Here is a 16,455-nt window from a genome sequence, read left to right as displayed (position 1 = left end):
GAGCACACCCAAAAAACCATGGTGCATCCCTTACCCTAAGGTCATTTTTCGACATGTCCGTGCATGTTACGCTGATTCAGCACACGTTGCTGTATTCATGAGGAATAGCAGGAGCACAACAATGCCACCAGCAGACAGCATGCGCAAATACCTGGGGATGAGAGACACACAAGAAGTGAGCCAAAAGAAGCACATCCGCATGCATGGGCATGTACTCGACACGTATAAGTAGGGGTGGGCAGAATTTGCGAAATCCACTTTCGCAAATTATCACGAAAATGTTTAAAATTATCGCAAACAAGTAGAAATGTCGCGAAGATGCGGAATTTTTTTCCCCGCATGTTTGCGAGATTTTCTGCATGGTTGCAGGTCGCCAACTTACCCATGTGGTTGCTCGCGGGCGCGGCCATCTTGTTTTGAGTTGTCTCGCGGTGCATGATCGCGAGAAGAAAGACGTGATCGCGCGACGCATGACGTCACTGCGGGCGCGAACTGTCGCGAGACAGCGCAAATGGCTAAAAACAATCCAACATCTCATGGAGAACGCGACCGGATCAAGAAAACTTGTCGGCGAACGCAGGGATTCAGGTAAGGCGATCGCGCGCGCGCGAGAATGTATTATTTTACAGCGCGAGCAAGAAACAAATTATCGCCAAGCCGCGGAAAGCGGAAATTTTGACATTTTCGCACTCTCCGCAGAACGCGAAAATGTCAAATTATCGAAATTTCCGCGAACAGAATGAAATTTTTGCCCAGTCCTACGTATAAGGTTGTCAACATGCTAGGTGAAAATAGTGTCTCAGGTAAGACATACTGTTATTACACCATCACTCGAGTGACACATCCAAACAATCCTCTGACTCACTTGCCAGACATGCAGATGGACCCACACATTGCAACACATGCCACACAAGGCTCAATGCGTGCACACTCAGACACTGCAACTCACCACTAAGCAAAGAAGTTGTGTATGAGCCGACTCCGGATGTCCTCTTCCTCCTCCTCCTCTACATCACTTGCCTCATCACCAAGCCCCTCGTCCTCCACGGGTGGATGTTCCTGCTCATCCGGATCCAGGATGAGTGGCACAGCTTTCTTCACTGCCATGTTGTGCAGCATGCAGCACACGAGGAAGATTTTGCAGACCTTCACCGGTGCATATGGGAGTGCGCCGCCGGTCTTGTGGAGGCACCGGAAGCGGCTCTTCACGAGGCCAAAGGTCCTCTCTATCACTCTTTTATCACAAACAGAGAGTGAGAGAATAAACAACGTGGTTGCGTTCTCCCAGAGTAACTTTTTTTCACAAAAAGCAACCACTATTGAATTGGCGGAATACCAGATTCAGAGTAGTGTAAGAATGTTGTTCAACTATCTACTTGACAGGTGGAATATCAAAGATATTGAAGTAAAAGCCTCACTCACATAATAGTGACATGCTTCATCATAGGCAGTTACTCCACACCCAGAGAAGGTGGTACTCTCTGGGCGGACTCAACCAAAGATATACTGGGAGTTCTTAGATAAATGAACCACTGGTTAGGCAGGGAACCAGATCAAATTAAAAATACCTATGAGTGTACCCTATTTCCAATCCTTTATTACTGGGCACTCATGATATCAATAAAAACTTATTGTCGGGGTTTCTTTGAACTCGATTTGTTCAATTGTACCCTCAACCGTGTGCCAACATGTTTCGGCCCATCTTGTAGCCCAATCGGGTCTGGGGGCCTTCGTCAGGGCGATATCTTTCTTTTCCTTATGCTATAAGGTCCCTGCGATTTAGCTGTACATGTGCTTACATGCGACTCATTCGTACGTGAGGCCTAATGCACTCACCTGTCCGTATGTACCTTCCGACTTCAGTAGAATTTTTCTACTGCCCTATGCCTACTGGCATCATGCAGATCTCGTGTGTTCAGGTGCTGTCCTGTAGTCAAACATTCATCAAGGACACCGCACCGCCGTTGCACCTAGTCAACCACACCGTCAAGCTATCCTGGCTGATGACGGCTGATAGCCAGAAACCGGTCCTAGGATGCTTGATTCCGGTCCAGGGAAGACATGGCTTGGCAGTTCGGGCTGGACTGTTCCCATGAGGCACAGGGTCAAGACTGATTTGCATATGGCCATGTCTAAACTGGGGTGGTGTAGTGGGCAAAAGAACGATGGATTTAACCCAGATCTCTTGACTGGGGGAGAATGTTTGCATTGTCAGCATTCCGTCCATCATTTGTTTGTTGTAACGCTTTTCGCCCTAAGTGGGATGGGTATTCCCAGACGTGGGACCTGTGCTCACTACGCCACTGGAGTCAAGCTATCCTGGCTGATGACGGCTGATAGCCAGAAACCGGTCCTAGGATGCTTGATTCCGGTCCAGGGAAGACATGGCTTGGCAGTTCGGGCTGGACTGTTCCCATGAGGCACAGGGTCAAGACTGATTTGCATATGGCCATGTCTAAACTGGGGTGGTGTAGTGGGCAAAAGAACGATGGATTTAACCCAGATCTCTTGACTGGGGGAGAATGTTTGCATTGTCAGCATTCCGTCCATCATTTGTTTGTTGTAACGCTTTTCGCCCTAAGTGGGATGGGTATTCCCAGACGTGGGACCCGTGCTCACTACGCCACTGGAGTCAAGCTATCCTGGCTGATGACGGCTGATAGCCAGAAACCGGTCCTAGGATGCTTGATTCCGGTCCAGGGAAGACATGGCTTGGCAGTTCGGGCTGGACTGTTCCCATGAGGCACAGGGTTAAGACTGATTTGCATATGGCCATGTCTAAACTGGGGTGGTGTAGTGGGCAAAAGAACGATGGATTTAACCCAGATCTCTTGACTGGGGGAGAATGTTTGCATTGTCAGCATTCCGTCCATCATTTGTTTGTTGTAACGCTTTTCGCCCTAAGTGGGATGGGTATTCCCAGACGTGGGACCCGTGCTCACTACGCCACTGGAGTCAAGCTATCCTGGCTGATGACGGCTGATAGCCAGAAACCGGTCCTAGGATGCTTGATTCCGGTCCAGGGAAGACATGGCTTGGCAGTTCGGGCTGGACTGTTCCCATGAGGCACAGGGTCAAGACTGATTTGCATATGGCCATGTCTAAACTGGGGTGGTGTAGTGGGCAAAAGAACGATGGATTTAACCCAGATCTCTTGACTGGGGGAGAATGTTTGCATTGTCAGCATTCCGTCCATCATTTGTTTGTTGTAACGCTTTTCGCCCTAAGTGGGATGGGTATTCCCAGACGTGGGACCCGTGCTCACTACGCCACTGGAGTCAAGCTATCCTGGCTGATGACGGCTGATAGCCAGAAACCGGTCCTAGGATGCTTGATTCCGGTCCAGGGAAGACATGGCTTGGCAGTTCGGGCTGGACTGTTCCCATGAGGCACAGGGTCAAGACTGATTTGCATATGGCCATGTCTAAACTGGGGTGGTGTAGTGGGCAAAAGAACGATGGATTTAACCCAGATCTCTTGACTGGGGGAGAATGTTTGCATTGTCAGCATTCCGTCCATCATTTGTTTGTTGTAACGCTTTTCGCCCTAAGTGGGATGGGTATTCCCAGACGTGGGACCCGTGCTCACTACGCCACTGGAGTCAAGCTATCCTGGCTGATGACGGCTGATAGCCAGAAACCGGTCCTAGGATGCTTGATTCCGGTCCAGGGAAGACATGGCTTGGCAGTTCGGGCTGGACTGTTCCCATGAGGCACAGGGTCAAGACTGATTTGCATATGGCCATGTCTAAACTGGGGTGGTGTAGTGGGCAAAAGAACGATGGATTTAACCCAGATCTCTTGACTGGGGGAGAATGTTTGCATTGTCAGCATTCCGTCCATCATTTGTTTGTTGTAACGCTTTTCGCCCTAAGTGGGATGGGTATTCCCAGACGTGGGACCCGTGCTCACTACGCCACTGGAGTCAAGCTATCCTGGCTGATGACGGCTGATAGCCAGAAACCGGTCCTAGGATGCTTGATTCCGGTCCAGAGAAGACATGGCTTGGCAGTTCGGGCTGGACTGTTCCCATGAGGCACAGGGTCAAGACTGATTTGCATATGGCCATGTCTAAACTGGGGTGGTGTAGTGGGCAAAAGAACGATGGATTTAACCCAGATCTCTTGACTGGGGGAGAATGTTTGCATTGTCAGCATTCCGTCCATCATTTGTTTGTTGTAACGCTTTTCGCCCTAAGTGGGATGGGTATTCCCAGACGTGGGACCCGTGCTCACTACGCCACTGGAGTCAAGCTATCCTGGCTGATGACGGCTGATAGCCAGAAACCGGTCCTAGGATGCTTGATTCCGGTCCAGGGAAGACATGGCTTGGCAGTTCGGGCTGGACTGTTCCCATGAGGCACAGGGTCAAGACTGATTTGCATATGGCCATGTCTAAACTGGGGTGGTGTAGTGGGCAAAAGAACGATGGATTTAACCCAGATCTCTTGACTGGGGGAGAATGTTTGCATTGTCAGCATTCCGTCCATCATTTGTTTGTTGTAACGCAGCATCATTTCAGGCACCCTGCTACGCCTCATGATGTAGGCATCGTGTGCTGATCCTGGAAAACGAGCACAGACATGGGAAATCACCAAGTTAGCAAGACACACCACAAGGGCATTAATGGAGTGGTAATGTTTCCTGTTCCTATAGGCTACCTCCTCTGCCTGTGGTGGTACCAAAGCCACATGTGTCCCATCAATAGACCCAATGACATGGGGCATCCCTCCCAGGGCATAGAAGTCACCCTTGACACCTGTCAACTGCTCAGGAGTTGGGAAATGTATAAACTCATCCAGGTGAACCAACATGGCCTCTAAAAAATCATGCAGGACACGGCTGAACATGGTCTGGGACATGCCACCAACATGAGCAATGGTATGTTGGAACGTACCCGTGGCAAAGAAATGTAGGGCTGCCATCACCTTCATCTTGGGTGTCAGTGCAGTAGGATACCTGTGTAGCGGTTGGAGGTGTGGTGCCAGCCTTGCTGTCAAGTTCAGAATCAACCGTTGGGTGAAGCGGTAGGGGCGTATACAGTCACGTTCCCTCAGGGCAGCCAAGTCTGGGATTGGTCGGGGGAGAGGCGGAGCCCTGCAGTAATTTGGAAGGGACAACGAAGAGTGAGTACAGTACAACAACACTGTCAATGTACTGAGCACATGTTGAACAGCCAATACACATATGCTACATGCAGAGTCAGGTCTGTGCAATATATCCTGGACACGTATGCCAGGCAGGTGACACTCCTACCAAGAGCCATCTACAAACGTAGATTCACAAGCTCAACATGACATGGCATGAGACTAGCTGTGGGCCAGTGTAAGTGAACAGGCAGACGCATTACAGGAGTGACAGACATCCACATGTGTGCAGGAGAAGGATGTTTATCATACAGACAGGTTGCGGAACACTAGAGGCACAGGTCACATGTCCCTGAAAAAAGGACAGACCACACACCTTGCCATGAAGGGGTACATGTCAAAACTGATCACACATACATTGATACTACGCAGATATGTCCTTGTCCTGGTTGTGTCGCCGTAGGCGTACGCCATAGGGATACGGTCCGTACACGCGTGTGTAAGGTCCGTATCACCATGGCGTACGCGTACGGCAACACTACCTTAGTGGTACGGACCCTACACACGCGTGTACGGACCGTATCCCTATGGCGTACGCCTACGTCGACACAACCATAGTGGTACGGACCCTACACACGCATGTACGGACCGTATCCCTATGGCGTACGCATACGGCGACACAACCATAGTGGTACGGACCCTACACACGCGTGTACAGACCGTATCCCTATGGCGTACGCCTACGGCTGCACTACCATAGTGGTACGGACCCTACACATGCGTTTACGGACCGTATCACTGGAGTAGTGGTGCCCTAGGGGCGTGGAACGCTCCGTACCTGTGTGTGTATAGTGAAATTACATAGGTAGGGGACACATGAGGGACAATTATAAGGGCCTAAATGCATGCTGGTTGTCATGGAGACCCAGTTTCAAGTTCAAATATTTTCATCAGGTGGCCAGCAGAAGTCGGTTGGAGACAATATACAAAGTTGCAAAGTGGTTGTTGACTTGACATCATGCTCATTTTTTATAACATGCAAAGGCACCCACTGGGGTAGGTTTAAAGGGATTGGAGGAAACGTAGGATGCAAATGAGATTGACCAATCACTCTGTACTCCTGTAAATGAAACAGGCCAGCAAGGCAAATATAAGGCAGCCAGGCCCCATTAGAGAGCACTTGCCTGCACAACCTTTCATTCCATACCACTGCTGCTGCTCGTGATTCCTCTGGCACCATGTCCAGGTCTGTGGAGAGGGCCCAGCCATTCACCCAGGAGGAGAACCAGGCCCTGCTGGACGTGATCCTCCCACAGTACCCTTGCCTGTATGGGAGACCAGGGGAGCAGGTGAGTGCTGACTCCATTAGCTCAGACTGCCCCTGTTTTGTGACTGTCACTTCTGGCATTGTGTCCAGGTGTGACAGACATGCAATGTTCTTCAGAGTGGGTCCCAGGGGGGGGAATGCCTCATGTCTCCCATGCAGAGCATGCTGTAGTGCATGTCTGCACTCCTCACTTGCATGGTGCCCACTGTGACAATCACTGCATGGTGCATGCCACATTCAGCCTGGCTAATCCTCTTGAGAATGTTGTTTCTACAGTCCTAATGTGATTCTGTGGTCCCCCCAGTGTGACAGGTGACTGTACCCACAGATGTGAGTTGAGTGTACCTGTGGTGAGAGTGTCCAAATGATGTGTTCGTCCCCTGGACATTGGTGTGTGTGTAAGTCCCCTGTCATGTGGGTGAGTGTCTATGTGGAGTGTTGCACCCCAGCTGCATGAGGGATGCATATACCCTACCCATCTGATGTGAGCAGGGAGCAGTGCTGTGTGTCTGACGTGCTGAGCCTGCCCCACACCTGTGACACCCCCCCGGTCTAGTGCCACATGTGCAGAGTGATGTTTGTACCCGCAGTTGCCAATGGCAGGTGATTGTCCTGTGCCTGTGTGTGTCTGTGTACCCTGCTGAGGTTGCGCCAGTGGCCTGAGGCATGTGACTGCTTTGAGGTGCTGTACATAATCGTGGTGTAGCTTGTGATGCACAGTGTGAGCCGGGATCAGTGATTGTGTTGCACCCCTCATTCCACCTGTGTACTTTCAATGCCACGTCATGCATTTGGCCTTCCCCAGAGGATAATGTCCCTATGATGAAGGTGCAATGATTTTGCTGCATACTATGCCCTGTTCAAACCAGCCAAATTGTTCAAATGTGTGTCTCTGTGACATGTAGCAGATGTATTGATGTTGTCTCACTTTGTCATCCTCACAGGTAGGCGTCCATGCCAAGGGGGAGATCTGGAGGGAAGCCGTCAGTGCGTGAGGTCGGTGGAGGGTCGGAGGCAGCGCCTGCCCCAGGTGAGGAAACGCTGGCAGGATATCCGGTGCTGGACCAGGAGGATCGCCCGGGTCCTGCTGGGGGACTCACCTGAGAGCCACAAGAACCGTGGGTGCCGGAGCCTGACCCACCAGATGAAGCGTGTGCTGGCGGTGGTCTTCCCTGACTTGGATAGGCGCCTAGCAGAGAAGCAGCAGCAGGAAGGGGGTAGGTACATGTGCGTTTGTTGTGTGTCACCAGCTTTTGGAAGTGCGCAGTTGCATGGATACACTGCCAGGGTTCATATGTGCAGTACATATCCTGTTCCCCAAAGTAAACCGGTGCTGTTATTCCTCCCTTCCCCTCCTTGACACGTGTTCCCTGGTCTGTGTGTAGTCACTCTTGCACAAGGTCATCTAGGCTGCCAGTTAATCCAAGTGCCCAATGCTTGCAGCATCATGTGTGGGGGTGGTGTGTAACATGTGTTGGGACCTTGCCTGTGCCCTGGCCAGTTCAGTCAATGTGGGGTCCATGTTAGTTGGCACTGATGCTGAGTCCCGACATAGGAGTGTGTCTGAAAAGTGTACTGCCTTACAGCATGCATGACCAATGTTGTGGCCTCAGACATGATGTGCATGAGTGGGAGATATGCATAGTGCAGGGACGTTTGCTTCTGTTGCAGTCATATCCATCCTGGACCATGGAGGAGTGTGGCCACTACAGTCCCCTGGGGTACCTTTTCCTAGGTATCATGTGTGTCATCCAACAATGTGGACATTCACTGTGTCTTCAGCATAGGTTGGGCTCTGTGGCATTGTACCCTGGCCTAATGTGTATATACGTAAAGTGTGCTACATGTGTCCACTGTACAGGGTGACCCAATTTGGCTTGTGCATACTCACAGTGGCCGGTGCCAGTGTGTTTTGGTACAACTATCTGATGATGGTTGTTTGTCAATTTTATGTGTGGACAGGCGCACAAGGGTTAGTTTGTGTACATTCAGGATTTATTGAAGGGCATTTTAGTAATCCCTGAGTAAGAGGTGTAAGTACTTCCTCTGTGTCACTCACATTGTCTCAGGTAGGGGGGGGTTTGCGGGAAAGGCCTACATGTCCAAACCGTATGTGTCCTTGCCAGGTCTGGCCTGTGTGTGATGATTGTCTGGCCATACACTCAACATGCAGTGACCCAGTCATGTTGGACAGGGTTTAATGTATTTGCTAAGCAGCATGTGCCAAAAGTTACAAGACATGGTTCCTGCTCCTCCCTTTTTTGGCTATGGTGTGTGGTCCAGATGCTGTACTCGACTGTCCCCAGAGACTTGCTCCTCTGTCTAATTTGATATCAAGTTCTTTGCTGTTGTGTCATGCTCTCCATTGTTTCTCAGTGGCATGGTGGGTCAACCAACTGTGTGGTGCAGGGCCTACATATGTGCGTAGTATTGTAGATATTACTCATGTTTCTTTTCATGCTATGCACTGTGACCTATGTAGTTTTGAATCATGTGTCATATGTATACAGGTGTCTGATTATTTCCTGTCTCTTCACCTTGCCCACAGCAGCATCGGGGGAAACCGAGGGAGACACTGGCACGGAAATTGAGGAGGGATCCAGCAGCGGTGCCACCAGTGCTGGCGAGTTTGTCTCAGCGAGTGGCATGGAGGCGGAGGGGAGTGCGGCGGAGGACCTGTCCAGTCCCACCACCGACTATGACGCTGACGGGTCCGAGGCTGAGCTCCCTGAGAGGGCGGACGCTGCTCCCAGAGCTGAGAGCAGCATTCCATCTGTCGCCGCCCCCTCCATTCCCATCACCCACCTCCCACCTGCTCGGGTCCCTTCCCACCGTGCTAGGCGCCAACAGGTCTCCTTCGTGCCAGGCACCGCACCCCCTGCCCCTGTCTCCCCTGCTGCCTTCAATGCCGAGTCTGTGGACATTCAGCGGCAGTTGCAGGTTGGTCACGCATCGATGCTTACTGTCCTCCATGAGCACACCAGACTGCTGACACAGATGTTGTCGTACATGGAGGGCATGTCAGCAGCGATGTCTGATCAACTGATGTTGCTGAAGTCCATAGACTCCTCACTGACTGCAGCAGTGGATCTCCAGCAGCGCTCCGTCCCCCCCTACCCCTGCACCATCTACACTTCCTACTCCCATGCCTGTCCCACGCACACCCAGACGTCCCCATGCACGCACCCCACCAGACACAGGCAGCACACCACCAGGGAAGGCAAAGCGCACTCCTCCATTTATGCACACACAGGGGGAAGTAGGCACACCCACTGGGTCTGGGGGCAAACGGCAGGCACGCAGGCAGAGTGGGAGTCCACGTTCCTCAAGACCCACTTCCTCCAAAACCACTCCCCTTAGCTCTCCTGGCCAACTGTCACCGAATGAGTCCTTGGTGGCCACTGTGTCCCTCAGCCCCAGATTCGGCACCACCCCGCAAGCGGTGGAGGCAGTGCCCGGCCACGGGAGTAGAGTCCCCCCCCTGTCCACATCCCCCCCCGGGAGCGCTGCAACCCATCCCTCCGACCCCCCCCCTCCTTGGGGCCTGTGGTTCATTTGGGTGCAGGGGAGACGCTGGGCGACCTGGCAGTAGTGTGTAGCGCCGTGCTGGAATCCACCTTTGGCGCTGCCCCACCCCCTGTGGTGGAGTCATCCGTCCCTGCACCCACAACACCTACCCTTGCCCCTCCTGTCCCTGCGGTGCCTGGTCCTTCCCCCCCACATGATGCCCCCCCTTCTGTGGATGAAATGGACATGTGAACTGTGCAGGTAAGCTAGGGGACACACGTCCCGATGTGTACCCCCCCAGATCTTTGCTGATGGCCTGGCCCATGGGCCTTGTAAATGGTGGACATTTAAAACAATTTATTTTGAATGCTGAATAAAGCATTTTGTTTTTCTTTTGCACACTTATGCTTTCCTGGACTTGCTGTTGGTGGTGCTGCTCCATGATTTGGGGTGGTGATAATGTGTTAGGTGTCTGGGAAATGTTGTAGTGTGCTGCTCATGGGGTGGACCCTGGTATCTGTGTGCCATCACAAGGGCTCTGCAAATAATCTTTGATCACGTGTGCTCTTACTGTATGGTGATATTGTCCCAAGGTGTGTTCCTTCCTCTGTGGACCCTGAAATCTTCCCTGCAGGCTGTTTCCCAATTGTTGTGCTGAGCTGTGTCTACATATCCTGGATGTGTGACGGATCCCTTCAACTTTGGCCATGCCTGCTCAGCAATGTCTCCACCTGCATCATTTATGGCATCCTTGGTGGTCACTGTACTAGTGTATGGAGTATATTGACATGACTTCATGTGGACATATTCCCTTTTACGCCCTATGCATGTGTGTACTCCCAGCCTCGCACACATGTGTTACGTGTTCTGCAGGGTCTTTGGTCACCTGACTGACAATTGTGGGCATTGTATCTGTGGGTACCCCACCCTTTTCCTTCCATGGGAGGCAACAACTTGTTGGCTGCCCCAGCACCTGTACATTCCTATCAGTCCTGGAATGTGCGTGACAGTGTGTGTTCCCTTTGGGTCTCTTAGTTTAGTAGGGTGGCACATGAGTATACAGTCTTGTTGCATGCTCTCATTGTGTGTATTGTGCTGGCAGCACCAGGGGTGGGTATGCATGTGTCATATGTCCGGGCACTGCTGGGGGGACTCTGCACCCACCCCTCCTATGTCTGGGCACTGCTGGGAGTGATAGGCACACACCCCTCATATGTCTGGGCACTGCTGGGGGGACGCTGCACCCACCCCTCCTATGTCTGGGCACTGCTGGGGGGACTCTGCACCCACCCCTCCTATGTCTGGGCACTGCTGGGGGGACTCTGCACCCACCCCTCCTATGTCTGGGCACTGCTGGGGGGACTCAGCACCTACCCCTCCTATGTCTGGGCACTGCTTGGGGGACTCAGCACCCACCCTCCTATGTCTGGGCACTGCTGGGGGGACTCTGCACCCACCCCTCCTATGTCTGGGCACTGCTGGGAGTGTTAGGCACCCATCCCTCCTATGTCTGGGCACTGCTGGGAGTGATAGGCACCCACCCCTCCTATGTCTGGGCACTGCTGGGAGTGATAGGCACACACCCCTCCTATGTCTGGGCACTGCTGGGGGGACTCTGCACCCACCCCTCCTATGTCTGGGCACTGCTGGGAGTGATAAGCACCCACCCCTCCTATGTCTGGGCACTGCTGGGAGTGATAGGCACCCACCCCTCCTATGTCTGGGCACTGCTGGGTGGACTCTGCACCCACCCCTCCTATGTCTGGGCACTGCTGGGAGGACTCTGCACCCATCCCTCCTATGTCTGGGCACTGCTGGGAGTGATAGGCACACACGCCTCCTATGTCTGGGCACCGCTGGGAGTGATTGGCACACACCCATCCTATGTCTGGGCACTGCTGGGAGTGATAGGCACCCACCCCTCCTATGTCTGGGCACTGCTGGGAGTGATAGGCACCCACCCCTCCTATGTCTGGGCACTGCTGGGAGTGATAGACACCCACCCCTCCTATGTCTGGGCACTGCTGGGAGTGATAGGCACACACCCCTCATATGTCTGGGCACTGCTGGGAGGACTCTGCACCCACCCCTCCTGTGTCTGGGCACTGCTGGGAGGACTCTGCACCCACCCCTCCTATGTCTGGGCACTGCTGGGGGTACTCTGCACCCACCCCTCATATGTCTGGGCACTGCTGGGAGGACTCTGCACCCACCCCTCCTATGTCTGGGCACTGCTGGGAGTGATAGGCACACACCCCTCCTATGTCTGGGCACTGCTGGGAGTGATAGGCACACACCCCTCATATGTCTGGGCACTGCAGGGGGGACTCTGCACCCACCACTCCTGTGTCGGGCACTGCTGGGAGGACTCTGCACCCACCCCTCCTATGTCTGGGCACTGCTGGGGGGACTCTGCACCCACCCCTCATATGTCTGGGCACTGTTGGGAGGACTCTGCACCCACCCCTCCTATGTCTGGGCACTGCTGGGAGTGATAGGCACCCACCCCTCCTATGTCTGGGCACTGCTGGGAGTGATAGGCACACACCCCTCCTATGTCTGGGCACTGCAGGGGGGACTCTGCACCCACCCCTCCTATGTCTGGGCACTGCTGGGAGTGATAGGCACCCACCCCTCCTATGTCTGGGCACTGCTGGGAGGACTCTGCACCCACCCCTCCTATGTCTGGGCACTGCTGGGAGTGATAGGCACCCGCCCCTCCTATGTCTGGGCACTGCTGGGAGTGATAGGCACCCGCCCCTCCTATGCCTGGGCACTGCTGGGAGTGATAGGCACCCACCCCTCCTATGTCTGGGCACTGCTGGGGGGACTCAGCACCCACCCCTCCTATGTCTGGGCACTGCTGGGGGGACTCTGCACCCACCCCTCCTATGTCTGGGCACTGCTGGGAGTGTTAGGCACCCATCCCTCCTATGTCTGGGCACTGCTGGGAGTGATAGGCACCCACCCCTCCTATGTCTGGGCACTGCTGGGAGTGATAGGCACACACCCCTCCTATGTCTGGGCACTGCTGGGGGGACTCTGCACCCACCCCTCCTATGTCTGGGCACTGCTGGGTGTGATAAACACCCACCCCTCCTATGTCTGGGCACTGCTGGGAGTGATAGGCACCCACTCCTCCTATGTCTGGGCACTGCTGGGAGGACTCTGCACCCACCCCTCCTATGTCTGGGCACTGCTGGGAGGACTCTGCACCCATCCCTCCTATGTCTGGGCACTGCTGGGAGTGATAGGCACACACCCCTCCTATGTCTGGGCACCGCTGGGAGTGATTGGCACACACCCATCCTCTGTCTGGGCACTGCTGGGAGTGATAGGCACCAACCCCTCCTATGTCTGGGCACTGCTGGGAGTGATAGGCACCCACCCCTCCTATGTCTGGGCACTGCTGGGAGTGATAGACACCCACCCCTCCTATGTCTGGGCACTGCTGGGAGTGATAGGCACCCACCCCTAATATGTCTGGGCACTGCTGGGAGGACTCTGCACCCACCCCTCCTGTGTCTGGGAACTGCTGGGAGGACTCTGCACCCACCCCTCCTATGTCTGGGCACCGCTGGGGGTACTCTGCACCCACCCCTCCTATGTCTGGGCACTGCTGGGAGTGATAGGCACACACCCCTCCTATGTCTGGGCACTGCTGGGAGTGATAGGCACACACCCCTCATATGTCTGGGCACTGCTGGGAGGACTCTGCACCCACCGCTCCTGTGTCTGGGCACTGCTGGGAGGACTCTGCACCCACCCCTCCTATGTCTGGGCACTGCTGGGGGGACTCTGCACCCACCCCTCATATGTCTGGGCACTGTTGGGAGGACTCTGTACCCACCCCTCCTATGTCTGGGCACTGCTGGGAGTGATAGGCACCCACCCCTCCTATGTCTGGGCACTGCTGGGAGTGATAGGCACACACCCCTCCTATGTCTGGGCACTGCTGGGGGGACTCTGCACCCACCCCTCCTATGTCTGGGCACTGCTGGGAGTGATAGGCACCCACCCCTCCTATGTCTGGGCACTGCTGGGAGTGATAGGCACCCACCCCTCCTATGTCTGGGCACTGCTGGGAGGACTCTGCACCCACCCCTCCTATGTCTGGGCACTGCTGGGAGTGATAGGCACCCGCCCCTCCTATGTCTGGGCACTGCTGGGAGTGATAGGCACCCACCCCTCCTATGTCTGGGCACTGCTGGGGGGACTCAGCACCCACCCCTCCTATGTCTGGGCACTCGCTGGGGGGACTCTGCACCCACCCCTCCTATGTCTGGGCACTGCTGGGAGTGTTAGGCACCCATCCCTCCTATGTCTGGGCACTGCTGGAAGTGATAGGCACCCACCCCTCCTATGTCTGGGCACTGCTGGGAGTGATAGGCACACACCCCTCCTATGTCTGGGCACTGCTGGGGGGACTCTGCACCCACCCCTCCTATGTCTGGGCACTGCTGGGATTGATAAGCACCCACCCCTCCTATGTCTGGGCACTGCTGGGAGTGATAGGCACCCACCCCTCCTATGTCTGGGCACTGCTGAGAGGACTCTGCACCCACCCCTCCTATGTCTGGGCACTGCTGGGAGGACTCTGCACCCATCCCTCCTATGTCTGGGCACTGCTGGGAGTGATAGGCACACACCCCTCCTATGTCTGGGCACCGCTGGGAGTGATTGGCACACACCTATCCTATGTCTGGGCACTGCTGGGAGTGATAGGCACCCACCCCTCCTATGTCTGGGAACTGCTGGGAGTGATAGGCACCCACCCCTCCTATGTCTGGGCACTGCTGGGAGTGATAGGCACCCACCCCTCCTATGTCTGGGCACTGCTGGGAGTGATAGGCACACACCCCTCATATGTCTGGGCACTGCTGGGAGGACTCTGCACCCACCCCTCCTGTGTCTGGGCACTGCTGGGAGGACTCTGCACCCACTCCTCCTATGTCTGGGCACTGCTGGGGGTACTCTGCACCCACCCCTCATATGTCTGGGCACTGCTGGGGGTACTCTGCACCCACCCCTCCTATGTCTGGGCACTGCTGGGAGTGATAGGCACACACCCCTCCTATGTCTGGGCACTGCTGGGAGTGATAGGCACACACCCCTCATATGTCTGGGCACTGCTGGGAGGACTCTGCACCCACCGCTCCTGTGTCTGGGCACTGCTGGGGGGACTCTGCATCCACCCCTCATATGTCTGGGCACTGTTGGGAGGACTCTGCACTCACCCCTCCTATGTCTGGGCACTGCTGGGAGTGATAGACACACACCCCGACTATGTCTGGGCACTGCTGGGGGGACTCTGCACCCACCCCTCCTATGTCTGGGCACTGCTGGGAGTGATAGGCACCCACCCCACCTGTGTCTGGGCACTGCTGGGAGTGATAGGCACCCACCCCTCCTATGTCTGGGCACTGCTGGGAGGACTCTGCACCCACCCCTCCTATGTCTGGGCACTGCTGGGAGTGATAGGCACCCACCCCTCCTATGTCTGGGCACTGCTGGGAGTGATAGGCACACACCCCTCCTATGTCTGGGCACTGCTGGGAGTGATAGGCACCCACCCCTCCTATGTCTGGGCACTGCTGCAAGGACTCTGCACCCACCCCTCCTATGTCTGGGCACTGCTGGGAGTGATAAGCACCCACCCCTCCTATGTCTGGGCACTGTTGGGAGTGATAGGCACCCACCCCTCCTATGTCTGGGCACTGCTGGGAGGACTCTGCACCCACCCCTCCTATGTCTGGGCACTGCTGGGGGGACTCTGCACCCACCCTTCATATGTCTGGGCACTGCTGGGTGGATTCTGCACCCACCCCTCCTATGTCTGGGCACTGCTGGGAGTGATAGGCACCCACCCCTCCTATGTCTGGGCACTGCTGGGAGTGATAGGCACACACCCCTCCTATGTCTGGGCACTGCTGGGAGTGATAGGCACCCACCCCTCCTATGTCTGGGCACTGCTGCGAGGACTCTGCACCCACCCCTACTATGTCTGGGCACTGCTAGGAGTGATAGGCACCCACCCCTCCTATGTCTGGGCACTGCTGGGAGTGATAGGCACACACCCCTCATATGTCTGGGCACTGCTGGGAGGACTCTGCACCCACCCCGCCTATGTCTGGGCACTGCTGGGGGGACTCTGCACCCACCCCTCATATGTCTGGGCACTGCTGGGAGGACTCTGCACCCACCCCTCCTATGTCTGGGCACTGCTGTGAGTGATAGGCACCCACCCCTCCTATGTCTGGGCACTGCTGGGAGTGGGAGTGATAGGCACCCACCCCTCCTATGTCTGGGCACTGCTGGGAGTTATAGGCACCCACCCCTCGTATGTCTGGGCACTGCTGGGAGGACTCTGCACCCACCCCTCCTATGTCTGGGCACTGCTGGGAGTGATAGGCACCCACCCCTCCTATGTCTGGGCACTGCTGGGGGGACTCTGCACCCAACCCTCCTATGTCTGGGCACTGCTGGGGGGACTCTGCACCCACCCCTCCTATGTCTGGGCACTGCTGGGGCTGATG

Source organism: Triturus cristatus, chromosome 1_1, assembly GCF_964204655.1.
Source record: "Triturus cristatus chromosome 1_1, aTriCri1.1, whole genome shotgun sequence".
Classification (NCBI taxonomy): Eukaryota; Metazoa; Chordata; class Amphibia; order Caudata; family Salamandridae; genus Triturus; species Triturus cristatus.
This window is presented reverse-complemented; position numbering follows the sequence as displayed.